The following is a 19,032-nucleotide window of genomic DNA, read 5'->3' as shown; positions in this document are numbered from 1 at the left end:
AATTTCACCTCCTCACTACATACAACTGTGGCTCAAGAGTTGGGAGTTCGCCTTGTAATCGGAAGGTTGCCGGTTCGAGCCCCGGCTTGGGCAGTCTTGGTCATCGTGTCCTTGGGCAAGACACTTCACCCGTTGCCTACTGGTGGTGGTCAGAGGGCCCGGTGGCGCCAGTGTCCGGCAGCCTCGCCTCTGTCAGTGCGCCCCAGGGCAGCTGTGGCTACAATGTAGCTTTCCATCGCCAGTGTGTGAATGTGTGCGTGAATGGGTGAATGACTGGATATGTAAAGCGCTTTGGGGTCCTTAGGGCCCATTTGCCATTTAACTCTGGATACTGTAGCTCCTGTGAAAACTAAGGTCTCAAATCAGAAGTACCTGACTCCGTGGTATAATTCTCAAACACATAGCCTAAAGCAGATGACTCGTAAGCTGGAGAGGAAATGGCGTGTCACAAATTTAGAGGATCATCATTTAGCCTCGAGAAATAGTGTGTTGCTTTATAAGAAAGTCCTCCGCAAAGCCAGAACATCTTACTATTCGTCACTGATTGAAGAAAATAAGTATAACCCCCGGTTTCTCTTCAGCACTGTAGCCAGGCTGACAAAAAGTCAGAGCTCTTTTGAGCCAACCATCCCTTTAACGTTAACTAGTAATGACTTCATGGACGTCTTCACAAATAAAATTTTTATCATTAGAGAAAAAATTACCAATAATCATCCCACAGATGTAATATTATCTACAGCTACTCTTAGTACCATTGATGTTATATTAGACTCTTTTTCTCCAATTGATCTTTCTGAGTTAACTTTAATAATTACTTCCTCCAAACCATCAACGTGTCTTTTAGACCCCATTCCTACAAAACTGCTCAAAGAAGTCCTTCCATTAATTAATTCTTCAATCTTAAATATGATCAACCTATCTCTAATAATCGGCTATGTACCACAGGCCATCAAGCTGGCTGTAGTTAAACCTTTACTCAAAAAGCATCTCTAGACCCAGCAGTCTTAGCTAATTATAGGCCAATCTCCAACCTTCCTTTCATATCAAAAACCTTGAAAGAGTAGTTGTCAAACAGCTAACAGATCATCTGCAGAGGAATGGCTTATTTGAAGAGTTTCAGTCAGGTTTCAGAGCTCATCACAGCACAGAAACAGCTTTAGTGAAGGTTACAAATGATCTTCTTATGGCCTCTGACAGTGGACTCATCTCTGTGCTTGTCCTGCTAGACCTTAGTGCAGCATTCGATACTGTTGACCATAATATCCTATTAGAGCGATTAGAACATGCTGTAGGTATTACAGGTACTGCACTGCAGTGGTTTGTATCATATCTATCTAATAGACTCCAATTTGTACATGTAAATGGAGAGTCCTCTTCACACACTGAGGTTAATTATGGAGTTCCACAGGTTCAGTGCTAGGACCAATTCTGTTTACACTATACATGCATCCCCTAGGCAGCATCATTAAAAGACATAGCATACAATTTCACTGCCATGCAGATGACACCCAGCTCTATCTGTCCATGAAGCCAGATAACACACACCAATTAGTTAAACTGCAGGAATGTCTTAAAGACATAAAGACCTGGATGGCCGCTAACTTTCTGCTTCTTAATTCAGATAAAACTGAGGTTATTGTACTCGGCCCTGAAAAGCCTAGAAATATGGTATCTAACCAGATTCTTACTCTGGATGGCATTACCTTGGCCTCCAGTAACGCTGTGAGGAACCTTGGAGTCATTTTTGACCAGGATATGTCCTTCAACGCACGTATTAAACAAATATGTAAGACTGCGTTCTTCCATTTGCGCAACATCTCTAAAGTTAGAAATATCCTGTCTCAGAGTGACGCTGAAAAACTAGTTCATGTTTTTATTACTTCCAGGCTGGACTACTGCAATTCATTATTATCAGGATGTCCAAAAAACTCGCTGAAAAGCCTTCAGCTAATCCAAAATGCTGCAGCAACAGTCCTGACAGGGACTAGAAAGAGAGAGCATATTTCTCCTGTTTTGGCTTCCCTTCAAACCCAGAATTGAATTCAAAATCCTGCTCCTCACATACAAGGTCTTGAATAATCAGGCCCCATCTTATCTTAATGACCTTGTAGTACCATATCACCCCATTAGAGCACTTAGAGCACTGATCCTGAATCCTCCCTTAGTTATGCTGCGATAGACGTAGGCTGCCGGGGATTCCCATGATGCATTGAGTTTTTCCTTTCCAGTCACCTTTCTCACTCACTATGTATTAATACAGCGGTCCCCAACCCCCGGGCCTCGGTACCGGTCCGTGAGTCGTTTGGTACCGGACCACGAGAGTTGAGAGTTGAGGCTCAGGTGTGAAATGTATGGTTTTCAGGATTTTTATCGTTTTTTTAGCGTTATTTTGTTATCGTTTTTATCGTTAACTCGGTTTTCCTGGGTCTTTTCACGTGTGTTATGAATAAATCTTCTTTTTTTACGGTACCGGTACTAGGCCGGTCCGTAAAAATATTGTCGGGCATGAACCGGTCCGTGGCGCTTAGGGACCGCTGTGTTAATAGACCTCTCTGCATTGAATCATATCTGTTATTAACCTCTGGCTCTCTTCCACAGCATGTCTTTTATCCTGTCTTCCTTCTCTCACCCCAACCGGTCGCAGCAAATGGCCCCGCCCCTCCCTGAGCCTGATTCTGCTGGAGGTTTCTTCCTGTTAAAAGGGAGTTTTTCCTTCCCACTGTCACCAAAGTGCTTGCTCATAGGGGGTCATATGATTGTTGGGTTTTTCTCTGTATCTATGAAGCCCCTTGAGGCGACTTTTGTTGTGATTTGGCGCTATATAAATAAAATTGAATTGAATTGAATTACGGACTAAACCTGGGACATTTGTGGCCCCAGTGCATGTGCCCTATCTGCCTTGTTGGTGTCCTTGATTTTTAAAAGTAAAATGTCTTATTATGCTATAAATAAAGCCAGAGAGTGAAATCTGTGCTGATCCTAATACAAATACCTGAAGACAAAGTGCCTTGGTTGTTTTCGATTGTTCTTTTCATCAGACATAATAACTACTCAGATCTCCTGGACTTCTTTCTTTCTTTCTTTCTTTCTTTCTTTCTTTCTTTCTTTCTTTCTTTCTTTCTTTCTTTCTTTTCATTCCTGAAGACATGCACATCTTCAGGAACAAAGCTACAACCCAGATGACATTGTCAAAAGTGTCTTTAACTGAGCTTTGAGAAAAGGTGGACTGCTGAATGAAAGTAAGATTTGCATTTGGTTTGGAAATCAAACTCCTCGACCAATACTTAATATTCCTTTTCCATATTTTCTAACACACACACACACACCAACAGATATTGTGTATATATAAATGGTGAATGCTCATATCGAACATGGGCCAAGTTTCAAATAATGAGGTCAGTATATGTACAAGTAATCCCTGCTCCAAGCACAGAAGTACCACCCACCTGCTATTCAAAACTTCTGAGGAGCAGCCAATAAGACAAAGGTTGGCTCAAAGAGAGGACAGCTAAACTGGCATATTTCAAATGGAAGATAAATTGAAGGACTGCACCAAGACTCAGTATAGGATAAATAAGCATATTTTCAGCAATGAATCACACAAATTTGCTGTAGTGCACAAATTAAAGTATGGAGCTGGAAACAAAGATAATTAGCTCTCTTTAAGGGACTAAAACATCTCTAGATTGTATTTTGAATAGATCATGAGTGGTCCATTTTTTTTTGTCATTTGCTATAATAAAATCCCCCTCATAATGTAGTGAAGAGTTGCCAAGGCCATCTATCTGCAGCCGTGGTTTTTAAGATGCGGTACTTTTTAAAATACACACAGTGGGACACTGCCATAGACTGGTGACCTGTACAGGGTGTACCTTGCTCAGTCTGTGACAGCTGCTCCAGCCCTTCATGACCCTGAATCAGATACACCATTAAAAAGGGGGTGGATGGATTGACAGGGGATCAGAGGTATGGTGGACTGTAACTAAATAATTAAATAGAAAAAAATTAACTGTAACAATAAATCTGTTAGGGTGCCTGGGTTCGTTGACCCAAAATTTTGAGTTTTACATTATTATTGAACTTTGATTTTGCCATTATTTATCATTTCTAGGCTTTTGGTTTCTTAGAGTTCTGTCTTCTGGTTTCTGTCTCTGTGTTACATAGTTGTTCTGTCTCCCCCTGTCTGCTGTATCCCCTCGTCAAGTCCGCGTTGTCTGTGTTATGTTTCCTGTTTTACTTTGAAAGTCCATGTCTCATGTTAATGTATCTGGATTTGCTTCCCTTGTCTCGCTACCCTTATTTGTCCCAGCTGTGTTTCTCTGTTGTCTCCCATTCCCTGATGGCTCTCTCTGGGTATGTAAGCCCTGAGTTTTCTTTGGTCTTTGTTGCGATCTCCCTCATCCTATGCTGTGTGTTCTGTTTGGCTGCCTGTGTAAGTTTCTTTTGGTATTCTTGCTTTTGTTATATTTGTGTTTAGCGTTAAAGCTGTTTTGAGTTCACACTTTTACCTCCAAGTGTCTGCACATTGAGTCCACAGTTCCTGCCTGCACACAGCACATGACAAAATCATTGTGTAAAAACAAAACAAAATGCTGTCTTCTTTATTGACCATTTACCGTCAAACACATTTCAACTATAAGCTTTCATCAGTGCAAACCAAAGCCACATCCCCAGATATAGAACCATGGGAGGTTTAAACACTAATTAGTGTGAATGCTTGAAAAGTTAAATCAGAAGAGCAGGCTGTCTTTACACTGTCACCACGTCCATATAATAAACTCCACAGGCATGAAAAATGAGAATTCTGTAGACATGACATATGTGAGTGAAGTTGGCCCCCCCACCTTCTTCAAATCCAACAAAAGTGGTATCAAACGTTTGTGCTGGTTTGTGCTGCTATCATTTTAAAGATATTAATCAAAATTTCTAGAGGTCATCAGAGGTCAACCAGCCCCCCCACATTAATCAAATCAAACAAAATGGGTGTCAATCAACTGTGCTACGTTTGTGCTGGTTTGTGCGGCTTCTGTTTTAAAGATATTAATGAAAATGTAAAGGTCAAAAGGTCAAACAGCCCCCCCACATTAATGGAATCAAACAAAACTGGTGTCAATCAACTGTGCTACGTTTGTGCTGGTTTGTGCTGCTAAAATTGTCGTTTGTGCTGCCTCTGTTTTAAAGATATTAATGAAAATGTAAAGGTCAAAAGGTCAACCAGCCCCCCCACATTAATGGAATCAAACAAAACTGGTGTCAATCAACTGTGCTACGTTTGTGCTGGTTTGTGCTGCTAAAATTGTCGTTTGTGCTGCCTCTGTTTTAAAGATATTAATGAAAATGTAAAGGTCAAAAGGTCAACCAGCCCCCCCACATCACCCAAATCAAACAAAAGTTGATGTCACAGGTTTGTGCTGCAAAAAATTTTGTTTGTGGTGCTATTATTTTAAAGATATTAATAAAATTCCATCCATCCATCCATTTGCTTATCCTTTTAAGGGTCGCAGGGGGTGCTGGAATCTATCCCAGCTGTCATAGGGCAAGAGGCAGGGTTGCCAGTCTGTCACAGGGCCAACACACAGGGACAGACAACCATTCGCACTCACATTCACACCTATGGGCAATTCGGATTAACCAATTAACCTATCACCACAAGCTGCATGTCTTTGGAGAGAGCCCGGAGAGAGCCCACGCAAACATGACGAGAGAACCTGCAAACTCCACACAGAAAGACCCTGGCGTGATGGTGGAATTGAACTCAGGACCTTCTTGCTGTGCGGCAACAGTGCTAACCACCGTGCTGCCGTAATAATAACATTAAATAACATTTATGAAGAAATTAAAAGGGGCATGCCAGTAGGTGCGTATCAGTTTATAATTGCATAAGGTGTTTTGAGCCATTAAGCATGTGAGTGAAGTTGGCCCCACCACCTTCTTCAAATCCAACAAAAGTGGTATCAAACGTTTGTGCTAAAATTATCATTTGTGCTGCCTCTGTTTTAAAGATATTAATGAAAATGTAATGGTCAAAAGGTCAACCAGCCCCCCCACATTAATGGAATCAAACAAAACTGGTGTCAATCAACTGTGCTACATTTGTGCTGGTTTGTGCTGCCTCTGTTTTAAAGATATTAATGAAAATGTAAAGGTCAAAAGGTCAACCAGCCCCCCCACATTAATGGAATCAAACAAAACTGGTGTCAATCAACTGTGCTACGTTTGTGCTGGTTTGTGCTGCTAAAATTGTCGTTTGTGCTGCCTCTGTTTTAAAGATATTAATGAAAATGTAAAGGTCAAAAGGTCAACCAGCCCCCCCACATTAATGGAATCGAACAAAATTGATGTCAAACATTTGTGCTACGTTTGTGCTGGTTTGTGCTGCAAAAATTTACGTTTGTGCCGCTATCATTTTAAAGATATTCAAGAAAATTTGTAGAGGTCATCAGAGGTCAACCAGCCCCCCCACATTAATGGAATCAAACAAAACTGGTGTCAATCAACTGTGCTACGTTTGTGCTGGTTTGTGCTGCTAAAATTGTCGTTTGTGCTGCCTCTGTTTTAAAGATATTAATGAAAATGTAAAGGTCAAAAGGTCAACCAGCCCCCGCACATTAATGGAATCAAACAAAACTGGTGTCAATCAACTGTGCTACGTTTGTGCTGGTTTGTGCTGCCTCTGTTTTAAAGATATTAATGAAAATGTAAAGGTCAAAAGGTCAACCAGCCCCCCCACATTAATGGAATCAAACAAAACTGGTGTCAATCAACTGTGCTACGTTTGTGCTGGTTTGTGCTGCTAAAATTGTCGTTTGTGCTGCCTCTGTTTTAAAGATATTAATGAAAATGTAAAGGTCAAAAGGTCAACCAGCCCCCGCACATTAATGGAATCAAACAAAACTGGTGTCAATCAACTGTGCTACGTTTGTGCTGGTTTGTGCTGCCTCTGTTTTAAAGATATTAATGAAAATGTAAAGGTCAAAAGGTCAACCAGCCCCCCCACATTAATGGAATCAAACAAAACTGGTGTCAATCAACTGTGCTACGTTTGTGCTGGTTTGTGCTGCTAAAATTGTCGTTTGTGCTGCCTCTGTTTTAAAGATATTAATGAAAATGTAAAGGTCAAAAGGTCAACCAGCCCCCGCACATTAATGGAATCAAACAAAACTGGTGTCAATCAACTGTGCTACGTTTGTGCTGGTTTGTGCTGCTAAAATTGTCATTTGTGCTGCCTCTGTTTTAAAGATATTAATGAAAATGTAAAGGTCAAAAGGTCAACCAGCCCCCCCACAGTAATGGAATCGAATAAAAGCCTTCAGTTTTCAGGCCCCTCTTCTGTGGAACCAGCTTCCAGTTTGGATTCAGGAGACGGACACTATCTCTACTTTCAAGATTAGGCTTAAAACTTTCCTTTTTGCTAAAGCATATAGTTAGGGCTGGACCAGGTGACCCTGAATCCTCCCTTAGTTATGCTGCAATAGACGTAGGCTGCCGGGGGATTCCCATGATGCATTGAGTTTTTCCTTTCCAGTCACCTTTCTCACTCACTATGTATTAACACACCTCTCTGCATTGAATTATATCTGTTATTAACCGCTGTCTCTCTTCCACAGCATGTCTTTTATCCTGTCTTCCTTCTCTCACCCCAACCGGTCGCAGCAGATGGCCGCCCCTCCCTGAGCCTGGTTCTGCCGGAGGTTTCTTCCTGTTAAAAGGGAGTTTTTCCTTCCCACTGTTGCCAAAGTGCTTGCTCATAGGGGGTCATATGATTGTTGGGTTTTTCTCTGTATCTATGAAGCGCCTTGAGGCGACTTATGTTGTGATTTGGCGCTATATAAATAAAATTGAATTGAATTGAATGTTTCATTAGAGTGGATGTGACACACTTATTCAAAATGATTTGCCAGTGGGACTGTTTGAGAAAAAAGCCTCATCGGGTGAGGGATTTCTACGTGCGATCAATGGCACAACTTGTCAAGTCCCAATCCTTGGAAGAAGCAAAGGTCCTAATACGCAGCATTGCTATTGTGGCATTAAGTGAGACAGAAGGCTGTGACAGTTTTGGAAACCCCATTATGTCAGAAGTGTCCAAATCAAATCTGAAAAGAAAAATTGCAGATGAGACTATATATATATATATATATAGGGTGGCTGTAGCTCAGGTGGCAGAGCAGGTCAGCCACTAATCAGAAGGTCGGTGGTTCGATCCCAGGCTGCCTCCTCGCTGCATGCCAAATATCCTTCGGCAAGATACTAACCCCGTGTTTGCCTACTGGTGGTGGTCAGAGGGCCCGGTGGCGCCAGTGTCCGGCAGCCTCGCCTCTGTCAGTGCGCCCCAGGGCAGCTGTGGCTACAATGTAGCTTGCCATCGCCAGTGTGTGAATGTGTGTGTGAATGGGTGAATGACTGAATGTAGTGTAAAGCGCTTTGGGGTCCTTAGGGACTAGAAAAGCGCTATACAAATGCAGGCCATTTACCATATATCTGTTTCTGATGACAAGGAAGAAGAAGACATTAGATTGGATCCATGCACAGAAATAAACACCGACTTAAGGCAGTGGGTGGCAGATATTTGTGAGGGGAGCAGGTGCCATGCTGAAGATCATGGTTATCGAGACAATATGCACTATCTACCTGAGCTCGTCCCACACCTAATTAGATTGGGAGGATACCTACCACTCTGGACTGGAGAAATGGTTCCCCTATTTCAGAGCGAAAAACTCACTGCAACTTCAGCTAATGTTGAAGCAGAGTTCAAGAACATTAAACATGGTCTGTTCAAGCATGAAAATCTCCCAATAAGGACAGATAAATTCATTGCACGTCATCTTGGTTTTATTGAAGGGAACATGCGGATCTGTTCTGCAAAACAAATACGAAAAGAAGCAGAGGTTGCCAGACAGGATGGTACAGTGAAGCGTCAGTATCCACACAAAGCCTTTGTGGAGCAGGAAGTGGATGATAACCAGAGCGTTCTCACTCCCGAGGCGTAACATGTCGACGTTTTGTCACGTCCCGCGGCGTTCCTGAGGAACGCGAAAGGAGACCTTCGGCGTTCTTATGGTACGCGGCGGGTTATGGCTGGAATCCAGTGCAATGACGCTCCCGCGGTAGTAGACGTTCCAGCCCTGTATTCCAGCCCTAAACCTAACCTTATCCCTAGCCCTGACCATAACCTTATTCCTGACCTTAACCAGGACTTTAATGATGTTAAATAGCGTGTTTCTAAGCGATTTGAAGAAAAAGAGCGAACATGTGTAGGTTCAGTCCAGACGGTTCTCATATTTCCTCTTTTTCCGAGGTCGTCATTTAGGAACGTGGTGGGTAGCCGAAAACGTAATATGGTGACGATTTGTCACCTAGCGTAAAATGTTACGCTTTGGGAGTGAGAACGGGTTGTGATAACCCCTCTCAGGAGCCCAAAATTGACACAGACATAGACATACAGGAAGGGCACGAAGTACTGCAGTGCGTTTCACGTTGATATCAGGCGCCTCCTAAAAAGGGAAAAGAAAAGTTCATTTAATGCAAAGTTTTCAGGTGTCATTCTTTGGGAAGAATACATGTTTATGAAACTGCATGACATCAGACTCTACCAAATTTTGGAGACTTTTCTTTTAAGATACAACCTTTCTGTCTCTTGTGACAGAGAGTCTGTTTCTTAATCATTTGACAAAAACCCTACACAGTATTTTAAAATAGTGTTCTCCAGATCAGAGCTGTAATCTATATAGAACATGGGGTTTAAAGCAAGGAAAAATTGTGTGTTTATCAGTGAAACCTTTAATTTGTGTTCATTTTATCATTATCAATATATGAAATCTTCACCTTAAGGGACTTAATGAATGGTTTCTTCTAAAAATTAGAAATGATTGAGTCATTTCACATCATATGAAAATATTAATTTTTAATACAAATTTGGCCCTACAAAAATGGAAACTCAGTAACAAAGATAATGGAGATTCTCTAAACACGAGCAAATCCATCCATCCATCCATCTTCATCCGCTTATCCGAGGTCGGGTCGCGGGGGTAGCAGCCTAAGCAAAGAGGTCCAGACCTCCCTCTCCCCAGCCACCTCCTCCAGCTTGTCCGGGGGAATACCAAGGCGTTCCCAGGCCAGCCGAGAGATATAATCTCTCCAGCGTGTCCTGGGTCTGCCCCGGGGCCTCCTCCCGGTGGGACATGCCTGGAACACCTCGCCCAGGAGGCGCCCAGGGGGCATCCTTGCCAGATGCCCGAACCACCTCAGCTGGCTCCTTTCGATGTGGAGCAGCAGCTGCTCTACTCTAAGCCCCTCCCGGATGGCCGAACTTCTCACCCTATCTCTAAGGGAGAGGCCAGCCACCCTTCGGAGGAAGCTCATTTCCGCCGCTTGTATCCGCGATCTCGTTCTTTCGGTCACTACCCACAGCTCGTGGCCATAGGTGAGGGTAGGGACGTAGATCGACCGGTAAATTGAGAGCTTCGCTTTTACACTCAGCTCCCTCTTCACCACGACTGACCGGTGCAGCGTCCGCATTACTGCAGCCGCAGCCCCAATCCGTCTGTCGATCTCCAGCTCCCTTCTCCCATCACTCGCGAACAAGACCCCGAGATACTTGAACTCCTCCACTTGGGGCAGGAACTCATCCCCGACCCGGAGTGGGCACTCCACCCTTTTCCGGCTGAGAACCATGGCCTCAGATTTGGAGGTGCTGATCCTCATTCCCGCTGCGTTACACTCGGCTGCGAACCGCTCCAGTGCGAGCTGGAGGCCCTCACCCGATGAAGCCAACAGAACCACATCATCCGCAAAAATCAGAGATGAGATTCTGAGGCCACCAAAGCGAAAGCCCTCCGCCACTTGGCTGCGCCTAGAAATCCTGTCCATAAAAATTATGAACAGAACCGGAGACAAAGGGCAGCCTTGGCGGAGCCCATCACCCACCGGGAACGAGTCCGACTTATTGCCGGCAATGCGAACCAAGCTCTTGCAACGGTTGTATAGGGATTGAATGGCCCGTAGCAATGGGCCAGACACCCCATACTCGCGCAACACCTCCCACAGGACGCCCCGAGGGACACGGTCGAATGCCTTCTCCAGGTCCACAAAACACATGTAGACTGGTTGGGCAAACTCCCATGCACCCTCAAGTATCCTCGAGAGGACAAAGAGCTGGTCCAGTGTTCCGCGACCAGGACGAAAACCGCATTGTTCCTCCTGTATCCGAGGTTCGACTAGCGGACGAACCCTCCTCTCCAGCACCCTGGCATAGACTTTCCCGGGGAGGCTGAGGAGTGTGATCCCCCTGTAGTTGGAACACACCCTCCGGTCCCCCTTCTTGAAGATGGGGACCACCACCCCGGTCTGCCAGTCCACAGGTACTGCCCCTGATCTCCACGCAACATTGCAGAGACGTGTCAACCAAGACAGCCCTACAACGTCCAGAGCCTTCAGGAACTCGGGGCGGACCTCATCGACACCAGGGGCTCTGCCACCAAGGAGTTGTTTAACTGCCTCAGTGACCTCGCCCCCGGAAATCGGTGGGTCACACCCCTCATCCCCAGACTCTGCTTCCTCCCCGGAAGACGTGTCAGTGGGATTAAGGAGGTCCTCGAAGTATTCCTTCCACCGCCCGACAATTTTCTCAGTCGACGTCAACAGCGCTCCGCCAGCACTATACACAGTGCAGGTAGAGCACCGCTTTCCCCTCCTGAGACGCCTGACGGTTTGCCAGAATCTCTTCGAGGCAGTCCGAAAGTCTTTTTCCATGGCCTCTCCGAACTCCTCCCACATCCGAGTTTTTGCTTCAGCCACTGCCCGAGCCGCATTCCGCTTGGCCTGTCGATACCTGTCGGCTGCCTCCGGAGTCCCACAGGCTAACCAAGCCCGATAGGCCTCCTTCTTCAGCCTGGTGGCTCCCTTCACCTCTGGTGTCCACCATTTGGTTCGGGGATTACCACCACGGCAGGCACCAACCACCTTGCGGCCGCAGCTCAATGCAGCAGCTTCGGCAATGGAGACGCTGAACATGGTCCATTCGGACCTACAAAAATGGAAACTCAGTAACAAAGATAATGGAGATTCTCTAAACACGAGCAAATATCACAGTAAAATTGTTGATTGTGATTTACCCATTGGATGTATCCTCAGTGATTTGGTACAATTATACAACATTTTATAAGAACTGAACAACTGATGAAACTAATTATAGGCCAATCTCCAACCTTCCTTTCATATCAAAAATCCTTGAAAGAGTAGTTGTCAAACAGCTAACAGATCATCTGCAGAGGAATGGCTTATTTGAAGAGTTTCAGTCAGGTTTCAGAGTTCATCACGGCACAGAAACAGCTTTAGTGAAGGTTACAAATGATCTTCTTATGGCCTCTGACAGTGAACTCATCTCTGTGCTTGTCCTGCTAGACCTTAGTGCAGCATTCGATACTGTCGACCATAATATCCTATTAGAGCGATTAGAACATGCTGTAGGTATTACAGGTACTGCACTGCAGTGGTTTGTATCATATCTATCTAATAGACTCCAGTTTGTTCACGTAAATGGAGAGTCCTCTTCACACACTGAGGTTAATTATGGAGTTCCACAGGGTTCAGTGCTAGGACCAATTCTGTTTACATTATACATGCTTCCCTTAGGCAGCATCATTAGAAGACATAGCATACATTTTCACTGCTATGCAGATGACACCCAGCTCTATCTGTCCATGAAGCCAGATAACACACACCAATTAGTTAAACTGCAGGAATGTCTTAAAGACATAAAGACCTGGATGGCCGCTAACTTTCTGCTTCTTAATTCAGATAAAACTGAGGTTATTGTACTCGGCCCTGAAAAGCCTAGAAATATGGTATCTAACCAGATTCTTACTCTGGATGGCATTACCTTGGCCTCCAGTAACGCTGTGAGGAACCTTGGAGTCATTTTTGACCAGGACATGTCCTTCAATGCACATATTAAACAAATATGTAAGACTGCGTTCTTCCATTTGCGCAATATCTCTAAAATTAGAAATATCCTGTCTCAGAGTGACGCTGAAAAACTAGTTCACGCATTTATTACTTCCAGGCTGGACTACTGTAATTCATTATTATCAGGATGTCCAAAAAACTCACTGAAAAGCCTTCAGCTAATCCAAAATGCTGCAGCAAGAGTACTGACAGGGACTAGAAAGAGAGAGCATATTTCTCCTGTTTTGGCTTCCCTTCATTGGCTTCCTGTTAAATCCAGAATTGAATTCAAAATCCTGCTCCTCACATACAAGGTCTTAAATAATCAGGCCCCATCTTATCTTAATGACCTTGTAGTACCATATCACCCTATTAGAGCACTTCGCTCTCGCTCTGCAGGCCTACTTGTTGTTCCTAGAGTATTTAAAAGTAGAATGGGAGGGAGAGCCTTCAGTTTTCAGGCCCCTCTTCTGTGGAACCAGCTTCTAGTTTGGATTCAGGAGACGGACACTATCTCTACTTTCAAGATTAGGCTTAAAACTTTCCTTTTTGCTAAAGCATATAGTTAGGGCTGGACCAGGTGACCCTGAATCCTCCCTTAGTTATGCTGCAATAGACATAGGCTGCCGGGGGATTCCCATGATGCATTGAGTTTTTCCTTTCCAGTCACCTTTCTCACTCACTATGTATTAACAGACCTCTCTGCATTGAATCATATCTGTTGTTAACCTCTGTCTCTCTTCCACAGCATGTCTTTTATCCTGTCTTCCTTCTCTCACCCCAACCGGTCGCAGCAGATGGCCGCCCCTCCCTGAGCCTGGTTCTGCCGGAGGTTTCTTCCTGTTAAAAGGGAGTTTTTCCTTCCCACTGGTTACAGCGATTTATATGAAGTTGTACGAAAATGCTTTATTTCGCCAAGAGAGTGTGTTTCTCACTGTTACATGCATTTGAATGGGAAACTCGCCCGAGACAAAGTATAGGTTTTCATTATGTGAATAATTTTAAAATCTTAGCTCAAACGGCTGCAAAACCTGTTTGCCCAGCACGGGGATATTGAGTTCTATAAGATAAAGCCATAAACATGTTTGTCTGAGTCTTCTATCAAAGGTTACAGCGATTTATATGAAGTTGTACGAAAATGCTTTATTTCGCCAAGAGAGTGTGTTTCTCACTGTTACATGCATTTGAATGGGAAACTCGCCCGAGACAAAGTATAGGTTTTCATTATGTGAATAATTTTAAAATCTTAGCTCAAACGGCTGCAACGGGGATATTGAGTTCTATAAGATAAAGCCATAAACATGTTTGTCTGAGTCTTCTATCAAAAGTTAAAGCGATTTATATGAAGTTGTTCAAAAACGCTTTATTTCGCCAAGACAGTGTGTTTCTCACTGTTACATGCATTTGAATGGGAAGCTCGCCTGAAACAAAGTATAGGTTTTCATTATGTGAATAATTTTAAAATCTTAGCTCAAACGGCTGCAACGGGGATATTGAGTTCTATAAGATAAAGCCATAAACATGTTTGTCTGAGTCTTCTATCAAAAGTTAAAGCGATTTATATGAAGTTGTTCAAAAACGCTTTATTTCGCCAAGACAGTGTGTTTCTCACTGTTACATGCATTTGAATGGGAAACTCGCCTGAAACAAAGTATAGGTTTTCATTATGTGAATAATTTTAAAATCTTAGCTCAAACGGCTGCAAAACCTGTTTGCCCAGCACGGGGATATTGAGTTCTATAAGATAAAGCCATAAACATGTTTGTCTGAGTCTTCTATCAAAGGTTACAGCGATTTATATGAAGTTGTACGAAAATGCTTTATTTCGCCAAGAGAGTGTGTTTCTCACTGTTACATGCATTTGAATGGGAAACTCGCCCGAGACAAAGTATAGGTTTTCATTATGTGAATAATTTTAAAATCTTAGCTCAAACGGCTGCAAAATCTGTTTGCCCAGCACGGGGATATTGAGTTCTATAAGATAAAGCCATAAACATGTTTTGTCTGAGTCTTCTATCAAAAGTTACAGCGATTTATATGAAGTTGTTCAAAAACGCTTTATTTCGCCAAGACAATGCGTTTCTCACTGTTACATGCATTTGAATGGGAAACTCGCCTGAAACAAAGTATAGGTTTTCATTATGTGAATAATTTTAAAATCTTAGCTCAATCGGCTGCAAAATCTGTTTGCCCAGCACGGGGATATTGAGTTCTATAAGATAAAGCCATAAACATGTTTGTCTGAGTCTTCTATCAAAAGTTAAAGCGATTTATATGAAGTTGTTCAAAAACGCTTTATTTCGCCAAGACAGTGTGTTTCTCACTGTTACATGCATTTGAATGGGAAACTCGCCCGAGACAAAGTATAGGTTTTCATTATGTGAATAATTTTAAAATCTTAGCTCAAACGGCTGCAACGGGGATATTGAGTTCTATAAGATAAAGCCATAAACATGTTTGTCTGAGTCTTCTATCAAAAGTTACAGCGATTTATATGAAGTTGTTCAAAAACGCTTTATTTCGCCAAGACAATGCGTTTCACACTGTTACATGCATTTGAATGGGAAACTCGCCCGAGACAAAGTATAGGTTTTCATTATGTGAATAATTTTAAAATCTTAGCTCAAACGGCTGCAACGGGGATATTGAGTTCTATAAGATAAAGCCATAAACATGTTTGTCTGAGTCTTCTATCAAAAGTTACAGCGATTTATATGAAGTTGTTCAAAAACGCTTTATTTCGCCAAGACAATTAGTTTCTCACTGTTACATGCATTTGAATGGGAAACTCGCCCGAGACAAAGTATAGATTTTCATTATGTGAATAATTTTAAAATCTTAGCTCAAACGGCTGCAACGGGGATATTGAGTTCTATAAGATAAAGCCATAAACATGTTTGTCTGAGTCTTCTATCAAAAGTTAAAGCGATTTATATGAAGTTGTTCAAAAACGCTTTATTTCGCCAAGACAGTGTGTTTCTCACTGTTACATGCATTTGAATGGGAAACTCGCCTGAAACAAAGTATAGGTTTTCATTATGTGAATAATTTTAAAATCTTAGCTCAAACGGCTGCAAAACCTGTTTGCCCAGCACGGGGATATTGAGTTCTATAAGATAAAGCCATAAACATGTTTGTCTGAGTCTTCTATCAAAAGTTACAGCGATTTATATGAAGTTGTTCAAAAACGCTTTATTTCTCCAAGACAGTGTGTTTCTCACTGTTACATGCATTTGAATGGGAAACTCGCCTGAAACAAAGTATAGGTTTTCATTATGTGAATAATTTTAAAATCTTAGCTCAATCGGCTGCAAAATCTGTTTGCCCAGCACGGGGATATTGAGTTCTATAAGATAAAGCCATAAACATGTTTGTCTGAGTCTTCTATCAAAAGTTACAGCGATTTATATGAAGTTGTTCAAAAACGCTTTATTTCGCCAAGACAGTGTGTTTCTCACTGTTACATGCATTTGAATGGGAAACTCGCCTGAAACAAAGTATAGGTTTTCATTATGTGAATAATTTTAAAATCTTAGCTCAATCGGCTGCAAAACCTGTTTGCCCAGCACGGGGATATTGAGTTCTATAAGATAAAGCCATAAACATGTTTGTCTGAGTCTTCTATCAAAAGTTACAGCGATTTATATGAAGTTGTTCAAAAACGCTTTATTTCGCCAAGACAGTGTGTTTCTCACTGTTACATGCATTTGAATGGGAAACTCGCCTGAAACAAAGTATAGGTTTTCATTATGTGAATAATTTTAAAATCTTAGCTCAAACGGCTGCAAAACCTGTTTGCCCAGCACGGGGATATTGAGTTATATAGGATAAAGCCATAAACATGTTTGTCTGAGTCTTCTATCAAAAGTTACAGCGATTTATATGAAGTTGTTCAAAAACGCTTTATTTCGCCAAGACAGTGTGTTTCTCACTGTTACATGCATTTGAATGGGAAACTCGCCCGAGACAAAGTATAGGTTTTCATTATGTGAATAATTTTAAAATCTTAGCTCAAACGGCTGCAAAACCTGTTTGCCCAGCACGGGGATATTGAGTTCTATAAGATAAAGCCATAAACATGTTTGTCTGAGTCTTCTATCAAAAGTTACAGCGATTTATATGAAGTTGTTCAAAAACGCTTTATTTCGCCAAGACAATGCGTTTCTCACTGTTACATGCATTTGAATGGGAAACTCGCCTGAAACAAAGTATAGGTTTTCATTATGTGAATAATTTTAAAATCTTAGCTCAAACGGCTGCAAAACCTGTTTGCCCAGCACGGGGATATTGAGTTCTATAAGATAAAGCCATAAACATGTTTGTCTGAGTCTTCTATCAAAAGTTACAGCGATTTATATGAAGTTGTACGAAAACGCTTTCTTTCGCCAAGACAGTGTGTTTCTCACTGTTACATGCATTTGAATGGGAAACTCGCCCGAGACAAAGTATAGGTTTTCATTATGTGAATAATTTTAAAATCTTAGCTCAAACGGCTGCAAAACCTGTTTGCCCAGCACGGGGATATTGAGTTCTATAAGATAAAGCCATAAACATGTTTGTCTGAGTCTTCTATCAAAGGTTACAGCGATTTATATGAAGTTGTACGAAAATGCTTTATTTCGCCAAGAGAGTGTGTTTCTCACTGTTACATGCATTTGAATGGGAAACTCGCCCGAGACAAAGTATAGGTTTTCATTATGTGAATAATTTTAAAATCTTAGCTCAAACGGCTGCAACGGGGATATTGAGTTCTATAAGATAAAGCCATAAACATGTTTGTCTGAGTCTTCTATCAAAAGTTAAAGCGATTTATATGAAGTTGTTCAAAAACGCTTTATTTCGCCAAGACAGTGTGTTTCTCACTGTTACATGCATTTGAATGGGAAGCTCGCCTGAAACAAAGTATAGGTTTTCATTATGTGAATAATTTTAAAATCTTAGCTCAAACGGCTGCAACGGGGATATTGAGTTCTATAAGATAAAGCCATAAACATGTTTGTCTGAGTCTTCTATCAAAAGTTAAAGCGATTTATATGAAGTTGTTCAAAAACGCTTTATTTCGCCAAGACAGTGTGTTTCTCACTGTTACATGCATTTGAATGGGAAACTCGCCTGAAACAAAGTATAGGTTTTCATTATGTGAATAATTTTAAAATCTTAGCTCAAACGGCTGCAAAACCTGTTTGCCCAGCACGGGGATATTGAGTTCTATAAGATAAAGCCATAAACATGTTTGTCTGAGTCTTCTATCAAAGGTTACAGCGATTTATATGAAGTTGTACGAAAATGCTTTATTTCGCCAAGAGAGTGTGTTTCTCACTGTTACATGCATTTGAATGGGAAACTCGCCCGAGACAAAGTATAGGTTTTCATTATGTGAATAATTTTAAAATCTTAGCTCAAACGGCTGCAAAATCTGTTTGCCCAGCACGGGGATATTGAGTTCTATAAGATAAAGCCATAAACATGTTTTGTCTGAGTCTTCTATCAAAAGTTACAGCGATTTATATGAAGTTGTTCAAAAACGCTTTATTTCGCCAAGACAATGCGTTTCTCACTGTTACATGCATTTGAATGGGAAACTCGCCTGAAACAAAGTATAGGTTTTCATTATGTGAATAATTTTAAAATCTTAGCTCAATCGGCTGCAAAATCTGTTTGCCCAGCACGGGGATATTGAGTTCTATAAGATAAAGCCATAAACATGTTTGTCTGAGTCTTCTATCAAAAGTTAAAGCGATTTATATGAAGTTGTTCAAAAACGCTTTATTTCGCCAAGACAGTGTGTTTCTCACTGTTACATGCATTTGAATGGGAAACTCGCCCGAGACAAAGTATAGGTTTTCATTATGTGAATAATTTTAAAATCTTAGCTCAAACGGCTGCAACGGGGATATTGAGTTCTATAAGATAAAGCCATAAACATGTTTGTCTGAGTCTTCTATCAAAAGTTACAGCGATTTATATGAAGTTGTTCAAAAACGCTTTATTTCGCCAAGACAATGCGTTTCACACTGTTACATGCATTTGAATGGGAAACTCGCCCGAGACAAAGTATAGGTTTTCATTATGTGAATAATTTTAAAATCT

The sequence above is a fragment of the Aulonocara stuartgranti genome (assembly GCF_965226115.1).
Source record: "Aulonocara stuartgranti genome assembly, chromosome: 23".
In the NCBI taxonomy this organism is placed as follows: domain Eukaryota; kingdom Metazoa; phylum Chordata; class Actinopteri; order Cichliformes; family Cichlidae; genus Aulonocara; species Aulonocara stuartgranti.
The sequence above is the reverse complement of the archived record's forward strand: the minus strand, read 5'-3'. Positions refer to the sequence as shown.